Source organism: Colias eurytheme, chromosome 4, assembly GCF_061535395.1.
Source record: "Colias eurytheme isolate Ceu_HAF_F1 chromosome 4, ilColEury1 Martin Lab GWU primary, whole genome shotgun sequence".
In the NCBI taxonomy this organism is placed as follows: domain Eukaryota; kingdom Metazoa; phylum Arthropoda; class Insecta; order Lepidoptera; family Pieridae; genus Colias; species Colias eurytheme.
In genome coordinates this window covers 8,072,541-8,096,175 of record NC_142983.1, presented here as the reverse complement: position 1 = coordinate 8,096,175, position 23,635 = coordinate 8,072,541, and the positions used below count along the sequence as shown (strand labels likewise).

The 23,635-nt window shown below is 31.9% G+C and overlaps 1 protein-coding gene across 2 annotated transcripts in view; it reads left to right on the top strand.

Annotated features, from left to right (window-relative positions):
- The window catches only part of Cad86C (Cadherin 86C), a 105,011-nt gene that overhangs the window by 25,071 nt on the left and 56,305 nt on the right, over positions 1–23,635 (top strand). For both annotated transcript variants that reach the window (XM_090120700.1, XM_090120699.1), the window contains exon 2: positions 5,883–5,975. The gene's annotated coding sequence lies outside the window, so the exon portion shown is untranslated. The remainder of the gene's footprint in view (positions 1–5,882; positions 5,976–23,635) is intronic.

Below are 23,635 nucleotides of genomic sequence, written 5' to 3'. Positions count from 1 at the left end.
GATTAAGTTCGCTTAGCGCATCTGATTTCCATTCATCTCCTAAACTATGCCTGACAGTCAATGACCACGGATACGTATTAATGAGGAGGTCCTACATTCAAGACTCACTCACATTATTTGTCCGCAAGGACGCGACATATCCGGCCGAGTTCAATGAATTCATCATTTCTCAAACATTTGTATTTGTTTCGTATTTTGAATTTCAAACAACCCACAAACCAGTCTCGTTAAGGCACATATTAAGATTTTTCGTCTTGATATTCCGTTGACAGGTTTAAGTTAATTTTTATCGTTGACACGAAATCAGTGCTAGTATTTTGACATTTTATATCCGGTTCAAATACGTTTATATGCAGTACTTTTGGTATTTGAATATAACTTTGGTTTATACATTCTTGACATAGATCATTTTCTGTCCAGAAACGTTTTAAATTCATAGCAATTTCGATCGAAAATTTAGATTATTATAATGTAAACGGTGGCAATAAATTGTATATCCTGTCGTAGATAAATCACGTATGAATAAAAACAATTCAGAATCTGTAAATAAGTTGTAAAGATATATGCAATTCAAATACTGTTCGCCGGTTTGACGCGTCACGAACGTCGTTTACAAATAGACAGCCTTGTCAAGGCTTTATGCATAACTCGTATAAAAATAGCATAAAATATTAACACTGTATTAGTTATTTCAATCAGGAATATTTTCCAGTCGTGAGGAATTTATGTTATACTACATGTTTGTCACATTTTCTATTTATGCAACTATTAACCTCCAGCACTGCATCCGCTTCCAGTATTAATAAAAACATAATATTTTAAATACTTGAGTACAATTTTTACTACTTAAACGATGAATATCTGATAAAAAGGTTTCTTTCCTTATCGCCTTATCGATCGTCGAATCGTCAACTGTCCTTTTTATGTCATTTCATAATTTTATTATTATCTCAATATTTACAACAATTTGTTCCTAAAGATTTCTGTTATGGACTGAATATAACTTTACCTATATTTATATTAACTATTAAGCAATACCTTGATTTTATCTAAAACACCAAAACATAACCAAGTTACAAAGTACTAAGTACATTTGATATTATAAAGGCATAACACGATAACCAATTTATTCATAGCCGGTGTCACTTAAACAGTTATCGGAATTAACAAACTGGTTTATCAACAAATTGAGCTTCAGATTGTTATAAAAGGTGTCCACTACTATTATGGTTACACACAATGGTTGCGTAGATAGTGAGTTAATTACTACGGCTCGGTTGCGAAAAGCACGCTTTCCCTATCTTCATCAGCAAAAACTAGTTTCTTGCGGAATAGGTAGCACGTAAATTTGCTACTGACTCTTGCGCTATTGTTGAACAAGTTCAGAATTGACGATTTCGATAGTTGAGAGTAGGGATGTAACGATACCGATACCGATACCGATATATCGGCCGATATATCGGCAAGCCGATATATCGGTATCGCCGATAATAAATCAACCGATACCGATATTTTTTTATTAAATTCTTTCTTTTCTTTTATGTTTTTGCAGTGTATTCATTCATATTGTTTTATTTCTGTTTTTGTAATAGTGTTAAGGAAGAGCGGAACCTCCTGACACAAGCATTTTATTTGCTTACTAGGAGTGTTCCAATCACAAAGGAGATGGTCCAAAAAAAAACCCAGAGTCGATTTAGACAAATTGGGTATCAATGGCTTTATTATATTACACAATTTACCCCACCGAAAAATTTATGCCCATATCCATGGGGTATGAGTGTTATAGGCTAACAAAGTATATATGGAAAAATCATGAGTAACTTGTTATTTTTACCAGTTTTTACAACAGCAGTATACTATTAAACCATCCATCAGCCGAAGGACGTCAACTGCTGGACATAGGCCTCCCCCAAGGTTTTCCACCGCGATTGGTCCTGTGCCACCCGTATCCAGTGGCTACCCGCGACCTTCACCAGATCGTCGGTCCACCTTGTGGGGGGCCTACCAACACTACGTCCTCCGATTCGCGGCGCGCCCCAACTGCCATCGGTCCTGCGAGCAATGTGCCCCGCCCAGTGCCACTTAAGGTTTGGGATTCTGAGAGCTATGTCGGTGACTTTGGTTCGTCTCCGGATCTCCTCATTCCTAATTCGATCACGGAGGGAAACTCCAAGCATAGCTCTCTCCATCGCCATCGGTCCAGTAGTTTCGGAGCCTAAATAATTGAAATAAATAAGTATGTTTCCCACCATTTTCTTTTTTTTTAATAAATAAAAATAACTGAAAAATAATATGAGACAAAACAGGTAAAGTCAACCGTAAAAAGATGTTACACCAAAAGGAACTAATAAGTGTCCAAAAAATCTAAATCATTAAATGTCTATTTTTGTTATCAAATCTTTCTGCGGTTGACTGTACAATGAGCTACACAAACACACACACACACACACACACACACCCATGCAGACACATACACAAACTTACATTGACATGTCTTGTAAAGTGGTAAAAATAACAAGTTACTCATGATTTTTCCATATATACTTTATTACCCTATAACTGTTATACCCCATGGATATGGGCATTAATTTTTCGGTGGGGTAAATTGTGCAATATAATAAAGCCAATGATACCCAATTTGTCTAAATCGACTCTGGGTTTTTGGTCCATACATTTTTGGACCATCTCCTTTGTTTATGTAAAGGAAAGAAATAAATAATTTTGAATTTTTTTAATTTTTAACGTGATAACGTTTTTAAAATCGTTTTAGTCGGGTGACATGTTCATAAACTTGTGTCACACCAAAATCTCACGAGCGCGAACGCAGGTATAACGAGAGAGAGACGGACCGATCTCCCGTTTCATCTCGAGCGCTGCCACTGCATTATGTTATCACGTACGTAAACATCTCGATCGTAAACCTACTTTACAAACAACCAATTTTTTTGATATCAAAAAATTCAAAAACCCGCGCCCAATGAACGATGCGGGAGGCCGCGTGCGCACTTTGTTTTCTGAAAAAACTCTACCAATAGTAAGCTTTTATTAGGTACTGATTGTATGTGTATTACTTAAAGTTTAACTGACTTTGTAAAATAATAATACTAAAATAAATGGTTTTGTTGTTTTTTGATTTGGCATTTTTATTTAAAAGAATACGATTAATTTGAGTTGATTAGTTTGAGTTTGAGTTTGAGTTTGAACAGTTGTCTCTGTTAAATGTTGGTAACTTTTTATGCATAATTCACTATTTATTTTTCTACCAAGCCATCGATATCGGTATCGGTATCGGTATCGCCGATACATTACCACAAATATTGGTATCGGTATCGTATCGGCAAAATCATGTATCGTTACATCCCTAGTTGAGACGTTGCGATATTTCGGTAAAAGTTAGTGCCTGTAATGACCCATTGATCATGTTTCTAAAGGAAAACGTAGTAGCAAAAATTTATAACGTATCTACAACCAAAACAACACCATCACCTCACTTGATAATAAATTGCTAAACAATTCAATTTATAATCATATAATTTATTAACTTGGATCTTGGAATAATCTCAAATATCAATCAAATATCACTTGACTCTCCAGACAACGATTAATAACTTTTGTATTTAAATTAAAGTATGAAAACGTACTTAAGGCGACTCCATAATAATGAGAAATTGTCATAACCGTCCTTTGATGTACTCGAATGGCTTTAAGAGCTTCAAGAACATCTTACAGATTACAAAATGAACATCATGATAATATTATAATGACGTTACCAACATCCCGCTTTTTCCTTTTTCTTCATACACGAATTGTTGTATTTACATTCTAAATAGATGTAGTTTCATTATCTTAGTTTGTAGCTCATAAAATCTGAACACTTGTTCAGTTCAGTTGTTTTCTCTTTGTTAATTAGATTTTTCATAATATCGTCCTAGTACTGTATATAAATAATTTATGATTTTCTGTTATATTCCAAGAATTATTTATTTTGATACATAATGTAAATACTTTAGTAGTAACAGTTCGGTTCTCTAGCTTATATAAACTTCTGAATTATTTACCACCAACGCAAAAGTTGAATTACCTCAAACCAAGCCAAAACTGACACACCTTATAATCTAATCTCGGTATAACCACAAAAATCTCTTTCACGTTAGGCTCTAGCCTATTAGAATCTAGAAATTGTTATCTATAACAATTTCGTTCTTTATATTAGTTTAGTTTATTTTGCGGTTGTTTGTTTATATAAAGAATGCTTAGATATACTCTCTAAACAACAAATTGGTTAATCAATAAATACTTCGTTTATTTTCTCCATTTATAATAAAATAGTTAGGTATTGATTTTGATGGCACTTCGATGATATACCTTTTTCCATAACGTGCCACGTGTTTCTTCCATTTTCTTGATTTTAAAAATCCTTATCTTTGGAAATCAAAGAATTTCATGTCTTTGAAAATCACACACGCATAAGGACGGAACCAGTATTGATAAAACGCCCTGTTATTAACCGTTATGTAAGCGTTCGTTTGAGCGTAAATTTTAAGTAAATAAAACATCCGTTTGGCCCTTGAAAGGAATGCCTATTCTGTACAAATATTGGGTCATTCAATAAAAGGCCTAAATTGAAGGTAATGTCGTGTTCCCAGAGGATCCGGCCTTTTGTGTTTGTTGTTATTAAACGACTCATTATTATTTATCTTTTTTGGAGTTACTTCACTTTGATTTGTTTTTGAATATTTGAACGAATGTTTGAGTGGTAAAAACCTGATGTTTACCACTAAAGAATATAAGGATCAGTATTTACAATGAAATACTTTGGTTTTCAGAAATTATAAAAGGGCTAATAAGTGCTTGATTCAATTTCCCGCACAGGAAAGTAGCAGAAACGTCTTAATTTAGTCATTAGCCAAACAAAAAGTTACTCTTGCATTATATTGAATAAATAGCGTCCATTGTTAGCCGTCTAGACCTAGTGCCTATTTAGAATATTAGTTCTAAATTGTTGGCGTCAGCTATTCATTCGAGCGGCACGTGCGCTTACCCAACATTATATCACAATTACAGACCAAAACACCACATTAAATATACATTAATACTAATATAACAAAAACACAAGTACACTCCAGTTGGGAAATGGTTGCTTGTTAAATGTAGAAATAAATTATGTTTAAATTAATCTTGTTTATTTATGGTGTGTTAAATTATGTTACGGTGCAATTGCATGCGTTTTATTTTAATACAAATACTTATCTAGTACATTTAGTCACCATGTAATATTATAAATTTCCTAATAATTTTCTTCGTCCAAATTCAAATATTAATAAAGGGCTGATTTTCTTCTATGAAATATATCTAGAGACAAACTAGAGATAAGAAATACTGGTGTAGACGAAACAAACTTAATAACTACCTATTCTAATTTATAGTACGTACTTTATTTTTAATATATCATCAGTATGGTAAAATTAATATTTATTAATAATTTATTACACGAAACATTACAACACCAACCATATACAACATAAGCTACTAAAACATAATTGTATATCTTCCATTCAAGTTATACACACCGCGGCACACAATGTTCCGAGTGTCTGGAACTTATGCCATAAATTATGAGACAAATGACAACACATCCAAAAGTAATGCATATTACTGAGCTTTCACCACATTATCTAAGCATCTGGGCGCGAACAATAGCGCGCGCATGCGTAATGCGTTATCTCGGATCTACCTCTTACCACAGTCTGCACTCCTAATGAGGACCGCCGTTCTAATTCCACGCCACGTACTAATTGAAGACTAACGAAAATGGAAACTTTGCTATCTAATTGGATATAATTGAATTTCTCTTCACATATGAATGGCTATTTTTTTTTCAGGTGCTCGGATACAGTGAAGCGCTTGTCGAATAATGAGGAGTAAACAAAGGCGGTGGGATAGTGTTTTTGGCGCGAAATCGTTGCAACCAACAGGTAAGATTTTATCCTCCTAATATAATAGAATTTTGAAATATTCAAATGCACATGTATAAAAATTTACAAGACGCAATAACAATTCATAGCCCACACATAAAGTTTAAATCTATTACCAACTTGTGCATTTAATAACTATATTTATAGGACACATTTTCGAGACCATATATTAAAAATCAATTTAACTACACACACTCGAATGCTTCGCAATAAGTTGTAATCACGGACCAGATTCAATCAACACTGGAATGTTTACGATGTGAAATAGGAATTACAAATGTGATTTATACAGCTTACAAATGATGAATTCGAATAAACTTGCCAGAGCAAACAATCTTGTCGCTTAACCATTATGAGATAACGTGACAGGCCGTTTCAAATGTTATATCACACTTAAAATCCATGAAAAACCGTTTTGCACGCATTTTGCACGTTGTCATATCACACCCACGCCCCACGTACGTATACCACGACTTAAATGTCCCGTTGAAATATATCTTGAAGAAGCGAATAGAGCGATAAATAACAAACAAATTACATTGTTCTGGCGAACGTGCGACATTTGCATGTTTGAGAAATGTATATGAATACAGATCTATGTAGGAAGAGAATAGGACGATTGATCAAATGAGTTCACGGGTTCATGGACTTTTCGTTGACGAATAAACACCCACATACATTCATAATTCATACAATAAGCATGTAAGCCTTTCTAAATTTCTATGAATTATCGCAATTTCTTATAGATGGGCATAAAACATGCAAGTGTTGTAACGTTTTAATCAAATTTCATAAATCTTTCACTCTTATAAGCGTTGAAATCCAAGAAAGTTACCTCAATTACCAAGATATAAGATGACTGTTTCATATGTAATTCGATTAGTCATGTTACAAATTTTATATTTTTTATTTCCTCCGAAAAATGACTATTTGTTTTACTCAAATGTAAATCCGCTTAGCTGTAGAGGTGCTGGTAAAAACTGTTTGAAATATATTTAAGAAAGGCTTGATGTATTATAATAAATAAAAATTTAAGACAATTTTCACACACGGAACGATCTAATTTTTGTTATGGAAACTAGATGGCTGATAAACATACATATATAATTTTAAATAAATACTTATATAGATAATTAACACCCAGACACACAGCAAACATCTATGTTCATCATACGAATATATGCCCCGGGTGGGAATCGAACCCACAACCTCTGGCTTGGAAGGCCACTACCAACCAAGCCAACCAACAAGTCAGTCAATAATGCAATTGATTTGTTCATCTTCATGATAAAAATTTCGTAAAAGTCAGTCAGTACGAGTCCTTAAAGTTGTAAAATGAATGAATGATTAGTAATTGCACTTGATATTCTATAATTGCGCATGTAAATGTTAAACATTTAATTAGTCCATAAAGTGCGACAATAAGACTGCTGATGTTATATTAGTACGTATTAAAACATACATAAATGGCTCATAGCTTCGTAAGAAAATTTACATTTAAAAAGTGTTTAAGTTTTAACGAGATTTAAGCTCTTAATGGTTATAATAAAGACAAATTAAAGGAACATGTGATATGTAACTCCCGCGCAATGTCTGCTATTCTTCTTATAAAGATTTTTATCGTCTCCTTATCTTTGCTGTTTAAAAACGAGTAAAGCTTTATTTTAATTAAATACTTGAAGGCGTAGATGCTTACTTTATTTAAAATGAAGAAAATTATAACATATTATGTCAAAAAGTTTAATGGTATATAATTATTGTACGAGTGTATTATTTATTTTGCAAATGTTGGTAAAGTAAAAAGTAAAAAAAATGAAATAGATTTTTTTTGATTTTGTGTGATGAACTGTTTTAGTTTTAATAATAAACACACAAAATACACACCACTTAAAATACCTATATTTTATATCCAAATGTTCGTTATATAGTTTTTTTTTCGTAAAGGGAATTGGACTCATAATCTCTTGGGAAGTGATCAAAGTTACTATTGCGGCAACCAGACATTACCATATTTTCATTTCCTTATCATATAACAAATTCAATGCACGATATAATTAAGTACTTCATATGACTAAACGTAAGCAAAGCTTTGTCAATTAGTATTAATAGGTTTACAAGAGATATCATTTGGTTTATATCAATATCAATTATCAATACCAACCGGTAAATGCCTCCTATAAATTATATCAATACATGTCGAGTCACACCTTCGTATGGACTAGTATAATTTTATATTATCTGTGGTATGGATTACATTTCTGGATGCTTATGATAAATATTTAAATTTAAACATAAAAATAAATATTTCGTTTACATCTATCAACATTAATTCGATACTTACCTATATAAATCTCTTTTCAAATTAAATATATAATAATATATAAATATATATAATGTATAAAATTTAATATGTCATTAAATTATGATACTTTATTGATAAAAAATCATTAGCCTTTTAAGAAAATATCTCACTCACAGTAGAGCGATTTAAAACTTCCAGAAAATTCCAAAGCATCTGTTATTAAAAGTTGCTCAAAGAAACTTCTGTTTTATTTTACCGTCACTGGAGTTTGTAACAGAAGAGATTGATATTTCATAAAAGATTCACAATATTCCCTTTGAATATTCGATTTCATGGCTTTTTAGCGAATATTTAAAGCATTTCATAAAAAAATATTCACATAACACACGCGCATTGTGCATAATTAATTTCAATTATAGAAATGTCACATTCCAATTAATTTAATGGAATGTTTTCATGTAAGGCTTCTATTAAACTCAATATAGATTGAATGTTCTAAAAAAAGAAGCCCTTGTACGAGTAAGGAACCTTTTTCGCCGTTATCAAACATCAATGCTTAATATTCATAGAGCTTAAAATACCATAATATGCAAAATATCCCTACATCGCTCTTGACCTTTTCTTATCGATAAATCGTCTTGCTACTACAATTACGTACGATAATAAATGGTCTTCAAAGTAGCTATTTGAAGATATCAAAAATAAAAAGCATAGACTTGAGCGGTCATGCAATTAACGTAGTGAGTTAACTAATAAATCGAGTAGGACGTGATTCGCGGTTGACGGCACTGGTTTTAAGACCACTTAGAGGGGACCTTTAAGCATATTATAGCCACGTTTGTGTTGAATTAATTCGAGAGATTTGAATTTGTTTTTGTGAGAGCAATTTTTTGTGGATTATTGGAGCATGGTTTGACAGATGGGTTTAGGTGTAATTGGATTAAGTAACTGATGATAGTAGGGAATATTGAAGTATTGTCGGTAAAAGACGATAGTCGACTTAGTGAAAAAAAAAATTGTATGTATAAAAATCAGTTTATGTAGCACAGTCACATTTATCTAATTTTGTTTTCAAATAAAACAATACGAAAGCAGAACACGAAAAACGCTCGCAGAACACGAAAACTGCTCGAACGCACTTTACATTTAACATAACAAACACATTTAACATAATTTCAATTTCCATCTTCAAATCCGCTTACCTTAACCGTTTTATATTACATCCACGACAATTACACTGCAACACGAGTAAGGATAAATAAAGCATACATAAGCTTATTATTAATGCTATTTGCGGATTACTTCGCCACTTTTCTTAGCCACTTTGTTCTAGCTTATCTCTGATCGTGACCAACTCTACGTGTGTCAATACGTGCTTACTAAAACCAGTAATTAATCTTGAATTTGTTTCTACATACATTCACTTTAGGTACTTCTATAAATTTCCTTTTATACAGTCACGAATAGCATATCAAAAATTTCTTTATGACGCAAATATATCGTAGTAAATATAACATTATTGAAATCCACAATCCAATTAATCTAATTAATTAGTAAGATATAAATATCTATTAAATTAAACACAGTACTTCATCCAATTACCACTTTCATCCTCCACTCTGTAAAAAGCAGACATTTAATGATAAAACTTTTTCCACTGGTTGTGCAAGCTCGTCAGTGATCACAGCATGAGTCGCCTAAAATGTCCTTCCGCGTAACTGGTCTAACCATTCCAGACCAATCCGACCAGTTAGTTATACAACGTATAGTCGTGGTATAGGTTAATGGGGTATCAATATAATAACGCCTTGGGTGCTCGGTATCTTAGATCGTACGAGATACCGCGTAATGACTGTTTTAGGGATATTATTGTTTGTTCAGCTTATCGTATTGGAAATTGATTGGCTTTTGTTGGTTTGTTTTATTAAATTATAAGGTTTCGTTTCTTCCGTATCAGTTTTATTACGACGTGCCTTTTGAAATACGTTAGAGGGCGTTTGAAATTATAGCGCTGTAAGTACAAGGGCTCTGTAAAATCGATTATTACTTATGCTTTGAATATAGTTTTTCATCATAAAATTATTTAATCGGAAACTCATCAACTTTACTTGCGTATGCGTAGTCGTTTATAATTATGTGCAATAAAACACAATAATTGATTCATAATAAACACAGAAGTTATCTTTATTTGTTCGTTTAACACTTACAAAATGTAAGCTGACAGTCGTACGACAAATCGTATAACATCCAAGTATAAAATGTACAATTTGTCGAACAATATATGCGTACCCACGTGTATTACCAGATTCTGTTCCGCCCACGCTGTATTAGTGAAAGTTCCATAGCTGATTGACGTGCCGTTGTTTTCGAGCCGATGCTGTTACAATATGTTATGTAATGATACTATGTGTAATGGTCAAGGGGGCTCATATAGTTTTTTTGTTTATAATATCTATACGAATGTAGTTCCGGTAAGTATTTAGTTTAGTTAAAATTAATTCATTGTAATAAAGCTTGTGAATGTAACATCGTTATTTTTTCTTACAATTTTTGGTTTCCGGTTTAGATCAACAATCTAAATAATAAAGTCAAAAGGGGAATTCATTATTAATTCTTTAATAAATAATTAAAAATTAAGTTTTGAAATTACAAGCAGGGACTAAATTCTGATGTATTTTTATTTAGTTTTGCAAGCTTTAAGCTATCATTTAATACGATTTTCAATACGTAAACAAAAAACACATTGTTATTTTGTCACCATAATATTGAAAATCTATATTAATGCCATAACAGAATGTATTCTCAGAATCAAACACGGGTAATGCAATGCGCATAATAATTATAGGACTTACCGTTCATATAAAATTTAAATTATACATCCTGGATATTGCACTTCTAACGATATGAAAGACGATATTAAAATTGTTATAAATATTCATAAATCAAGAATGTAATTAATATAACTCAGGAGTAATAAACGTATATTAGAAGTTGAATCAAAGGATTTTAAAATAATATACTACTCTGTTTTTTAAATCGACGAAAAGGCAACACAATATTATGAACATTAAAATGTGAATTATTGACAATAATTAATGCTCTACATATGCATAGGTATATTTTACTAAATCTTTACAATTACTCCGTGTTTTTTATATATCTATTGAACTTTTTTAGAAATAAACATGTCTAGACTCTACAAAGAGTGCTCTAGGTAGAGCTTTTTTTTTTTTTTTTTTTTTTTAAGTGGAGAATGCATTTAGGCATACCCAGAGCGCTCGGGGAAAGGGCCCTGGGTTATGTCGGACTCACCCTGCAGAATGCAGGGACCTACCGACTAAACTCCACTGTGTTCCACCGTGCCGCACTTCAAATGCATCTAGATAGAGTCTTTAAAGTCACTCTGATTGCCATGTCATGAGCATAGCGCTAATGGCAGCTAAGTGTGGCAAGAAATGACTCTTGCAAAACTCTTGACGATGTAGAGATATGTTATTATTCGCAACCGGTAATCTAGCGTCTATTACTTGAAGATAATGCGTTTGAAAAATGTATTCTAACGCGTCTGCGGATTAGTTGCAACGGGATAGCTATGGTGAGGAAATAGCTACATTATCTTGTATGGAATATCTGTTCAACTAGTATCTATCTAAATTTTCCCCCTTAAGATCGTAAACGAACATTTTTAAGAGGCATATTTTTCATTACCTATATAGAATTTAACAATAACAATTTTGTATTGATTTAGAGACGCAAACGTTAATCACCTCTTTGTCTGTTAAGAATGATGAATAAAACATCTACATATAAATTGCGTCTAATAATAATTTTCTATTCAATTATTAAATAGAAAGCGACGTTGTTTCAAAACCTATGTACCTTATGACTCACTCTCACTGAGAAACCAATAAATCGAATGCATTATTATTGCATTCGTATAGCATGAACAAAACGTGTCCACATCGGATTGAAGAGGATTTCCTATTTCCTGTGATATTCATACGTTATGACAACACCTGAATAAGGGTAAACGTGCCTCTTTGTAGCGGCTATTTAACCTTACAACGGATTTGGACTGGATATGCTATGTTCAGATATTCTTTATTTATACCACGAATCTATGGTGAGGTTAAAGCTATCGCATACACACAAAGAACCATTGATTTCAAGTGTATATTAAGCAGAAACTATTAATTTATTTATATACAATATAAAGATGTTTGTCTGTATGCCCTTTATAGAATCGTAAGCAATAATTTTGATCACGTGGTAATGTTCAGAATGAAGATGATGCTTGAGCGACGGTTTCTGAGTTGGTACAACCAATCTTCGACAGCGTACTTTAAAATGTTTGTGTTATCCTTACCCATACAGATTGTACAGTGTACACCCAGCCTTAAGGATCTTTTAAATAGATATGTATAGCTGTGTCTTATACGTGCAAATATTTGCGCTAATTTTAAAAGCAAGGTGTGCCTTTTCGTGATGATGTTACATAATGTATTATCGTGTGCCATATTCAAGATGGATTAAGTTAATCTTATTATATTTAGCCAAGGCGGTTGTGTAAGTAATAGAGCAATATCTTGGTAATATTAATAACAATGTCTTTTTAATATTAAGATTCTAGATTCCCTGTAACAATGGTTAGGTATTATATTATGTATTAGCTGATCTAATGTTTTGATTTGGACTTATCTTAAACCTATTAATAAAATATACCTACAGTTACTGAAAAATAACACAATATTTCACTTTGTTTAAAATTGGAATGTTATGAGACCTAACCTAATTAAAACAAAAATAAAAATTGATCATTCTAAACGAATGTTGAGTGATTTCACTCAATACAAGGACCACACAGACCGTAACTATAATTCAATACCTCATAGCATATAATAAAAACAGTGTTCCTTTCACTAAAACGAGGAGCTGTCACGATCAACGATATTATTCAATTAAGTCAGATGTTTTCACGAAGCAATGCAAAGATTTCGTTAAAGGGAGCAAAAGGTGCACGAAAGCATTAATGTTAGATCATTGCAAATTACAAGTCCATATTTGCAATTTTAGTTTGCACTTTTAGCTCGAAGCCATAATGGATTTAATACGCCGCCATTCGGTAATTTGGAAAATCGTATTTCGAAGTACAAATTCTATTAATGTTCGAGGAATGTGATTTCGTTATTATATGACAACAAAATTATTCCCATATTATAACTTTCGTGAATTCGCATGGTTATCAAGCTTAAATATAAGTATGTCAGAGAAAATGTAGATACGATTTTGTGTTAATACTTTTTTTTTCATAATCTTACAATCTCGCAAATTTAACAGAACTGATCTAAACATGAAATTGAATAAACTATAAGAAAAAAGGCCTCTGATACACGAATTGTTTCCGCCGATTTGATTTTTATAGTGCACAAAATGCAGGAGAAACCATGGGTACATTCTAGTTAAGATATATAAGTGTCAGTGACCCAATGAATAATATAATAGGAAGCGGATAAAGATTTATCGTGATCCGAGATTGAATACAAATGTTTACTACGAGTGATAAATAATTTCGAATGCATTGACTTGTTTTCAATTCACTACTTCTGATTACAATCTATGGATTTCTGCATTGTCTCATTGACAATGAAAATCCTATAATTCATTTTGAAATGATTTGTATTGTGTCATTTGATTTGTACTTGGCACCTAGTAATCTGGGTTCTAAGAGCTTTTAACTGAGGTATTAATGAGTAAATTAACCTTTGTGTGTATAGCTTACGTTTATTTCCTTAAACTGATTATTTAAAAAGTAATGTTTTGAGAAAATAAAACTTATTATCGTAACTCAATTATGTAATGTGCTTATGGTATTAACCGCTTAAATTCTGATTACCTACTCTCAGTCCAATATTTAAATATAACCAATTATACATCAGCAACCAATTCTATCATGACAAATGACAGAATTGATCCCAACATTGTTACAACACCTACGTTACACAATGTGTCAGTAAAGCTATATCATTTGTATCAACAAATCGTTACCCAATTATATAAGTTGGAAGTCAAATTCATTGTCTATACGAACCATTTGATTGTTTCGATACAATGGCATAATATTTTATGGTCTCGAATAAACAATAACAGATAAAAGTAATTCTAGATAATTTATTTCGGTTGAACCTTCGCCTGTTGATATATCTCTCAAAACTAGTCCAATGGAAAAGCTTTATTAATGGTGAACGTAATTTGAATTGTTTCGCAAGGTCGATGAATTATTGGGTACTAGAGTACGCTATAAAAAATTGCGGCTAGCAGTAACTAGAAGTTATGAGTCTGTACTTTATGATGTATTTGTTTAAGGTACTTATAAGTCGTTACATAATTTAAATTTTAAACAATCGCAGTCATTAGATCTACATTCAAATAGATAGCAAGCTACATACTAGTAGGCCACGCGTACATTACACATACTGTCCTCCCATACAATAATATCTAGAACAGTTCATCAAATCAATAACTAGAGGTGAATTACATAAGATCAGAGATTAAGCGTCCAACAGCCGATTGCAAATCCAATTGGTACAGTAATCATCTCACACAATGCTCTGTGACCCGCCTTTCATTTGTCAAACGTTTCTCCGGTTTATACAAGATAGTAATATTCATCTGCATTCGGAAAACTGTAACTTGCACTCGAACCGGGATTTATTTCTGAATTATTAATTGCTTCATTGTTGTCTTGTTAATTAAAGTGTCAACTCAAGGGAACGCATGTTATGTTGTCATAATATTTACACAGTCGGACATGCACCCCTGAAGCGATTCAAAGTTCACGATGTGTTTTTGTACCTTGTATTTTACCTACGCTTTGTACAACAATACGTATGGTAAATGAGCATTATAATAATTGATATGCAGCTGTTCATATAGTTATTTTTAAACAATTTACGTGTAGATTTAGCTTAAAAAATATCGTGATTTCAGGTCTTTAAGCACGCAAATACGTGAGCCAATGAAGACACTTATACTAAACTTCCTTCTCTTTTACTTTTGTTTTATAATGTGTGTTGCGAAGTTTACGGCAATAGGGAGAGCTAGATGCCCTTTCATAAAAAAAGATTTGGCTAGTTTTAATATTCATATATGCAAATCTATGTGGATATATAATATTATCGTGACTATTTTTAACCTAGAATCCTGAGCTAACCCAGGGGTTGAACAAGTGTACTATAAATTTGATTATGCTTATTAAAGCTGTTTTACAATGCTAACTGTTTAAAAGCAAGTCTTTCTTTAGTATTAAATACAATTATAACTCGTCTATCATTTCAGGTAAGCATTCCACGAAGACCGTCGCAAGGCCGCAAATGAGTGAGTTGTAAAAACAAAATAAAAACGTAATTGCTACAGGTTCCAAGAAGAATATATTAAACATATTAATCCCTGTATTCTTAGAATTAGTTAATGCCACGTGTTCTGCTAGGACCTGTTGGCTGTTATAGAAAGCTAATCGACCAACATAATAGTAAATTAAACGCAAACTTGTTCCTATAATGAATTATGTTTAACGGATATAAGATATAACTATTGCAGGCTCGATTAATTAGGGCAAACTTGTGTATACGTAATACTTTGCAACTACCTATACAGTAGCTTCATTGCACGTGAAGCAGCTGTTCTAGGTTTGGAATTATATTTTATGAGAAATGAGATTTATTACTTACACATTTTTATCGTTTCGAAATCACTACATAGTATAAAACAAAGTCGCTTTCCCTGTCCCTATGTCCCTATGTCCCTTTGTACGCTTAAATCTTTGAAACTACGCAACGGATTTTGATGCGGTTTTTTTTAATAGATAGAGTGATTCAAGAGGAAGGTTTATATGTATAATAAGATCCATTAAGTAGTGGAGAAGTACTGTTATTTTTGAGGTTTCTAATGTGATGTCGTAAAAAATTACATTTATTCCGCTTACATTGCAAACGCAGGCTGAACCCTACGAGTTTTATCAAAATAATGTACTAAGTATTATACACATTGAAAAGGTCTACAGAAAAGTCCGCGATGGTATATGTCTATCTCTTATGGATAACCCACAATAACTTTTTTTTGTCATTTACTTTTTACGACAAATAATGGCTAATTTTCGAAGCGATTTTAACCAATACAGCATTAATCCTTAACCAATTAAATACCATGGATACATTGTTCATGTAATATAGATCTATATGGCCCTTTACACCGTATGATTTAAGTGAATATTTTCGAAGATATTACAGATTTAAAAATTGCGGGACGTAGCGTTTGCGGCCGCCCGGCTATGTATTTTATACCCGTGCGATGCCGGACTCACCGGAGCGGGCCGCTATATTTTTATACCTATACAACGTTCACAATTTTTCTGTAGTGTATTTAGTATCAGCATTGCACCCGTGCGAAGCCGGGGCGGGTCGCTAGTAATTCATATATTGCATTTATATGACCTGGGTTGATATGCACAGCTCGATTTTTAAGATATTAACAGGTATCTTCTTATTAATTCTTCTTTAATTCGATTTTAGATTTAAAAAGAAAAATAATAGGTAACTATAAAATAAAATGCATAGATTCCGTATACAGAAGTTGAGCATCAAATCATTTCCATTCAAAGCTTGGGTCGAACAGAGGCGAAAGCATCGACCACTGCAACCGAGACAATAGGTAAGACAGACATTATAATTGTTGGTTGTAATTCGAATGTCATCTCACTAGTATTATAATTTAACCTTTATTTCGGGGTCCTCATTATCATAAAGCATTGTAAATCAACACGCCTTAAACCATTGCAAAATTAAACGCAAACATTCAGGCGTGAAATCATTCTTGATAGTTGCGTTAATTTGACCCATTGGCCGGAGAAACTGGTGATATTGGTGTAGAATACGGTAATATTTTGAGGCACAATACAATGATTAATTAAACATTTCATCGACTCTACAGCGAACACTATTTATACGCATACAAAGCTTTCTCAGTGGTTATTAAACTAACTAAACAAGATTCTTTGCCTGAGATTATTTATGTTCTATTAATGTTTACTTATGATTTGAATAATTGGTATTTTATAATGTTTTCCTTTGTTTTGTTATGGAGATCGCTACAATACTGATATAACTATTGTACCAATAAACAATAAGCAGTTACGATTTTCATTTGTTTATACAATTAAAGTCGTGTCTACCGTTTGCCAACTTTATGATGAGTATTTTATTAAGATTAATCAATATTTAAAGTAAGGAAACTACGTAAATAAACCGTTTTGATATAAAAATATATTCCAGCCAATTGAATATCATGTTTTCTTATTGCAGTTATTAATTTACCTTATATACATAACAGACATGGAAGTATGTGCTTATCACGTATTATTTGTATAATTGACATAAAGCTATTCCGTGTGGCGTCAAGTGGAATAAAAGTAGGTTAAAGTGAATAAAAATTAATCTCGCGACCAGTTTTTGTGGCGTGCTTAAATCAATTCATACGAGCGTATCTAAGGAAAACATTATACATATTATTTCTGTATTGGTTTAGAAATAGCTTAGTCTAATAATTTTGATATGTAAATATGTATTTATGTTCCACCGTTTTAGTAAAATAGTACCAATAAACATAATGTGATTGTTCACTTTTTATTGTTTATTTTGTTAGTTCTTGGGTAAGTAAAGTACCTAAGTTAATAATTAACTTTATAACTTATTAGATATCATATTTGTTCATAACAAAATTGTCTTACGGGATTCTAATTCCAAAATTCATCACAATGGTTTGTCAATTATTCAAAAGACCTTGTCAAGGTCTTCTGTAAACATCCGGGTGTTCTATATTTTTAAGCGCCAATTTATCTGTAAACGTAATCTGTCTGTTCTTTCTAAATAAGTAGATACACCATGTATGGAAACAGTTTCATCACCCAATACCAAAAACAAGTATACTTAACACCTACTCAAAAAGATAATCTCAACCTCGTGTCATGTGAAATATTTAAATTCGCATTTTCAACAACACGCAAGCTTTGGAACCGTGACATGCAAGCGAAGCTGAACATGTTTTTTTAGATTACAACGGGTCACCATGAAATTTGACTTTGATTGCAAAGCATTAAATTTCGTAGTTTAGGTCGTAATTAGACGGAAAAAAAATATATGGCATGAAAAACTTTGCTTTTGTGTTTAGAAGACTGATTGAAGGAAATTTTTAAAAATCTCGGATTTTAATTTTTTATTGAAAATAAAACTATTGAAATAAAAATGTTTATTATTTTTATTAAGTTTTACTATCAAATTAGCTTACAGAGAAGTGGAAAATAACTTAAAAGTGCACACTTTTACTTTTTCTTTTATATTCATAGCTACTTTCTCTCTATAAACCCCAAATATAGTCGCCCATCATGTTTTCATTGTATTGGCCTTGATAGCGTTGTTCAAAATTCATGATGTCCTGATGGAAACGTTCTCTTTGCTCTTCGGAATAGGCTCCCATATTGTTTTTAAATTTATCCAAATGAGCATGCAGCATATGTACTTTTAATGACATCCTGCAGCCCATGGCCTTAAAATTTGTAATTGGAATTTGCCTTTCCTTCCAAACACCTTTTACAATATCTACAAGCAACATGTGGAGCCCATGGCTTATCTTGATTCCGTACAGGACAGTCAAAATATGCTTCATAGGCTTCACAGAGAACGTGAGATGTCTTTAGTTCATATTTCACGTCTCGAACTTTAATAAATTGACCACATATAAAACAAAATGCATCAGCATCGTATTTGCACTTTCGTGACGACATTTTAAGTTATTCTGGGCTTGTAAATAATACCTGATGGTTGTTTATCACTCGGGTGCCATCTAGCGGCACAGTGTAAACGTTAATATACCACTCTCACCGCGCGGTCTTTTTAAAAATATTAAAATCAATTAAAATTTATGAAAAAATTGAAAAATTAGTATTATTATTATAACTATCACAAAAGCAAACTTTATACCGAAAAAAGGTATTTTCTTTTCGTTTTTGTGCATAACTAACTGGAAAATAATAGTATAAACTTTAGGACAAAGAACGAAAATTTTTTTGTCGAGTCGTGTTATTAATGGCTTTTAACTCAATGGTCTATGATTGTTGTTGCTAATTAAATTATTTAAAGGTTAAGTTGATATGAGTACCTACAATGGCACACATACTTTTTACGTTTAATCTATACTAATATTATAAAGAGGAAAGGTTTGTAATTATGTATGTATGTATGTATGGTTTTCACGCATAAACTACTCGACCGATTTTGATGAAATTTGGCACAGACAATCTTTATACTCTGAGAAAGAACATATGCTACCTTTTATTTTGAAATATGTACCACGGGCGAAGCCGGGGTGGACCGCTAGTGTTGAATGTTTAGAAATATTCGATAGATTAGTAAGTCGGAGACTGTTTGAGTAAAAAGTAAAAAATAAACCTACTCCGCACGAGCTTTTACAACGAATAATACTGCTACTGCATTTTAAAATATTCCACTGTGGATATTTCTGTGGTTTTGCTTTGAATAGCCGCGTGAATTTTGCTTTTTGAGTCAAAAGTGACGATATAAAACACGGCTGTAAAATCGGCAACACCATTTCGCACCGAGATGCACTAACAAGCAATTTGTAGTCCAAATACATTCTAAATGTATATCACTGTTTATTTGTACTAGTAATAAAGGAAATGCATTACCGTTGCTGATTTAAATAACAGTTATGCGCACATAAATATCATTTTACAAGTTTATGATTGAACACGATCGTGCGTTCGGATAGCACGACGATAAACAAGGCCGGTTCATATTTACTAATAACTGAGATAGACTTGTTATTCTGTCCACGGAGCTAACAATGTGCGGCGAGATGGCCAGATACGAAGCAGAACTCCAACAACGAAGTACGCTCAACGAATGATAACTGTTGCCACAAGTTACCATAAATTTCCCCATATATGTGCTCGTTAAATCCACAAACCACCAATAATGTCGAACATGCTTACAATACTGCGGACATATTTATGTGTACCTATTAATTTTTAAAGCGTAGATATAAATTATTGATGTATTTTTCGTTTAGCGGGCTGTTACAGGTGATGAGATAAGTGTTTGAAGAGTGGGTATATTTCGTGTTTAATCGAAAGTCAATTATTTTTTGTATTTGTTTTTTATTAAAATATATGCTTATCGAACAACTTGTATTTTTAGTTAAATTTATAATAGAGTAGTTGCATAAAGTAATTAGTAACAGCCTCTTAACAGCTACTCTACCCTTTCCATTCATATCAAATTCAAATAATGGTAAACACAAGGAAATGTTGGGATTGTCTTTAAACAAATGTACGAATTTATATAAACAAACACCAACATTGCTATCATTTGACACCAATATCAATTTTCTGCACTCCGACACACAAAGCATGTTACTAGTACCTATTCTTATTTCTACAACCTATAAAGGAGAAGATGCCGTTACTTTATCAATTTTACACAAATCGCCAGTCACGATTCTACACGAATAGATTCGGATCTGTAGATCTAATATCTTGGTTCAGAAAAATATAGTGGATAGTTCCCATGTATCCGCTAGTCAGGACAATGTACTGTGAAGGTTGAATTCATAAATTGTTCATAAGTTATGTTCGTGTGCATTTGTTCCATTTGTTTTAGTTTGCTTTATCGATGTTGCTTTGTACGGTCAGCAACGAGTCGCTGGACAATTTATTGTAACCTTTTTGTAATGTGAAAATTGTATTAAAGTTCCAAAATTGTTTTTTTTTCACTAGATAAAGAAGTCATTAATTATTATTGCGGTAGGTATTAAACACGGTTATTTTTGAATAAATTGTGGTTTTCAAATTACTACAGGTCATTTAAAATCGTTTGCCAATGACAAGTCATTTATTTCTGCGACTTTTAGCGAATAAAATTCAGGAATTCGATAAACATTTGTCAGACTCACTAATTGCACTAAATAAAGGTTAACTGCTAAATTAAATCCATTTTAAGTTTAATTAAATATACGGATTTGAAATCCTTGGCGTATAAATAATGATTTATGTTCAACAGTTGTTCTTAGTTACCATAGACTAGAATATTTCCTCCTTGAATTTGTTATGAAGAGTAATTAAGTTCATAATATTGATGCAAATAGTTAGATACTTTTAATAGAGAAAGTTTTAGACAGCGTGTTATCATTACAAACAATAGTTTAAAAAAGTTGAATTGTGTTGTTGGACTTTTGAAAAAAGAAATAGGTATGATAATATAATATGAAAGATACCCTATGTTATGCGTGTTATGTATTAGTACAAAAAGATCGCCTTTAAAAGCTTTCAATATTATTTTTCTCGCATGATAAAAATACGCAGCGGCCAACGGGACTTAATTTTTTTTTCATCATTATTAACATGGTGATATGATAAAATATCTCACAATAATAATGGTCATGGTAATTGCATTGCATTTAATCAGCATATTTAATGACTACCTTATTTTTATGCGCAAGTTATTGTTATCATAATTTTTTGTTTCATTATGTATGCAGTTCTATAGTGCATCTATTAAAAATCCCCATTGTATGAAAGAAACAACATCTAATTGAGTAAAAAATGTTATGCATTCATTTGAGATGGAATATCGATGGAATAGTATGGACATGATATACCTACAATCAAGGAAAAATGCAATATTGCATTTTTAATTTAATAGTAAAATATCTGGGCACGGTATAACCGTAGTATAAGTAAGATATTACGGTGCATTGAAGGTAAGGTTTAAACACTTCTATCGACCACCTACGAATTTCTACACAAAAACAAAATTTACCACTCGAATATACCATTTCACTATGTTAATAATATCATCATTATAATAAAACCTTATAACATACATTATAAATAATTACAATCAGAAAACGGTAAAATAAAAAATCCTAACAATGTTAGTAATTTCTTGTTGATTGTACCTCGTACGAGCGTTGCATTTCGATCAACCTTGGCTACTTCCTAGATCCTCTTCATTAGCATACTGACACTGTGGGATAGGTCACAAATGACGTCCAATTTAATTTAACAGCATTTTATTAGATATGTTCAATTTAAAAAATATACTCTGATATTACTTAGTATTTATGCATTAAAATCTAATCAGATCTTCTTAAGTCTAGCAGATCTGAAATTTTGGTTTACTGAATACAATTGAAAACTATGTATATTATAGTCTTTTAAATCCTGCCTAACCTACGTTTTTAATTAATGTATAAATTATTTTCAACTTTTTGTATTACATATAGGAATAAAATAAAAACTAGAGGATTCCATCTCCGTAAAAACATATACTGAGCGGTCAGCCGTGTCCTTAATTTGACAGAAATCAAAGTTCCCACACGCATGAGGTCACGTGCTCAAATAGCAATATTATGTAAACTACTTGCTTTAGTTTTTAACCTGAATGTATAATACCTTATGATATTTTTACGTGACGCGAATTATTTGTGGGATTTTTTGTCATAGAAAATAGAACGCTTTGAATAATATAAAAAAGAGATCATACAGTAAAGCATATGCTCATAGAATAAATTGTAGTATAATATTTTAAAACAGTAGCAACATTTTATATGTATGAATACGGCAACTCTAGATATTCATTGTATTTTTTTAATAATATAACGGAGTGCATAATAATATGATTGTCTTGCCTTTCTAAAAAAGTTTATATTAATTTTCTCAACGACGGATATAATTCTATCAAATCAATGATTGCGTTATTTCCCCATACTTAATGGAAAAAGATTTTCAATTTGCCACACTAAGTATTATTATAACGATGTGTAACAGCAGATGCATTAATTTAAAGGTCTATAGGTCAAGGGTATATTAAAATACAGTAATAAAGAATTAAGTACGCATTAGATTCGATTTATTTACTTACTAAGTAACTTCGAAGTGGTTTGCCTTTAACAAACTTATGGTATTGGATTTTACCGATCTCGAAGTGCATGTTTTCTTACGATTTATAAATTTTGTTAGATTTCATAACGCCATTTTAGAAGAACCTATGTAATATAAGTAATTTCTTACAAATTATATGCATTTCCTTATTAGCTGTAAATTGTAATGCTGTTTATACATTGGTTTATAGATTAAACAAATTATTTGATTAAACATCATAATTCGCAGATAGTTAATAGATATTTTAATTTTTAATCGTAATAAAAGTGTTAACTAATATTGCTTATTAAAACATAGGTGTGTGTATAATAATAATATGTGTTGGTCTGTTTGAGTCATAATTTGTAT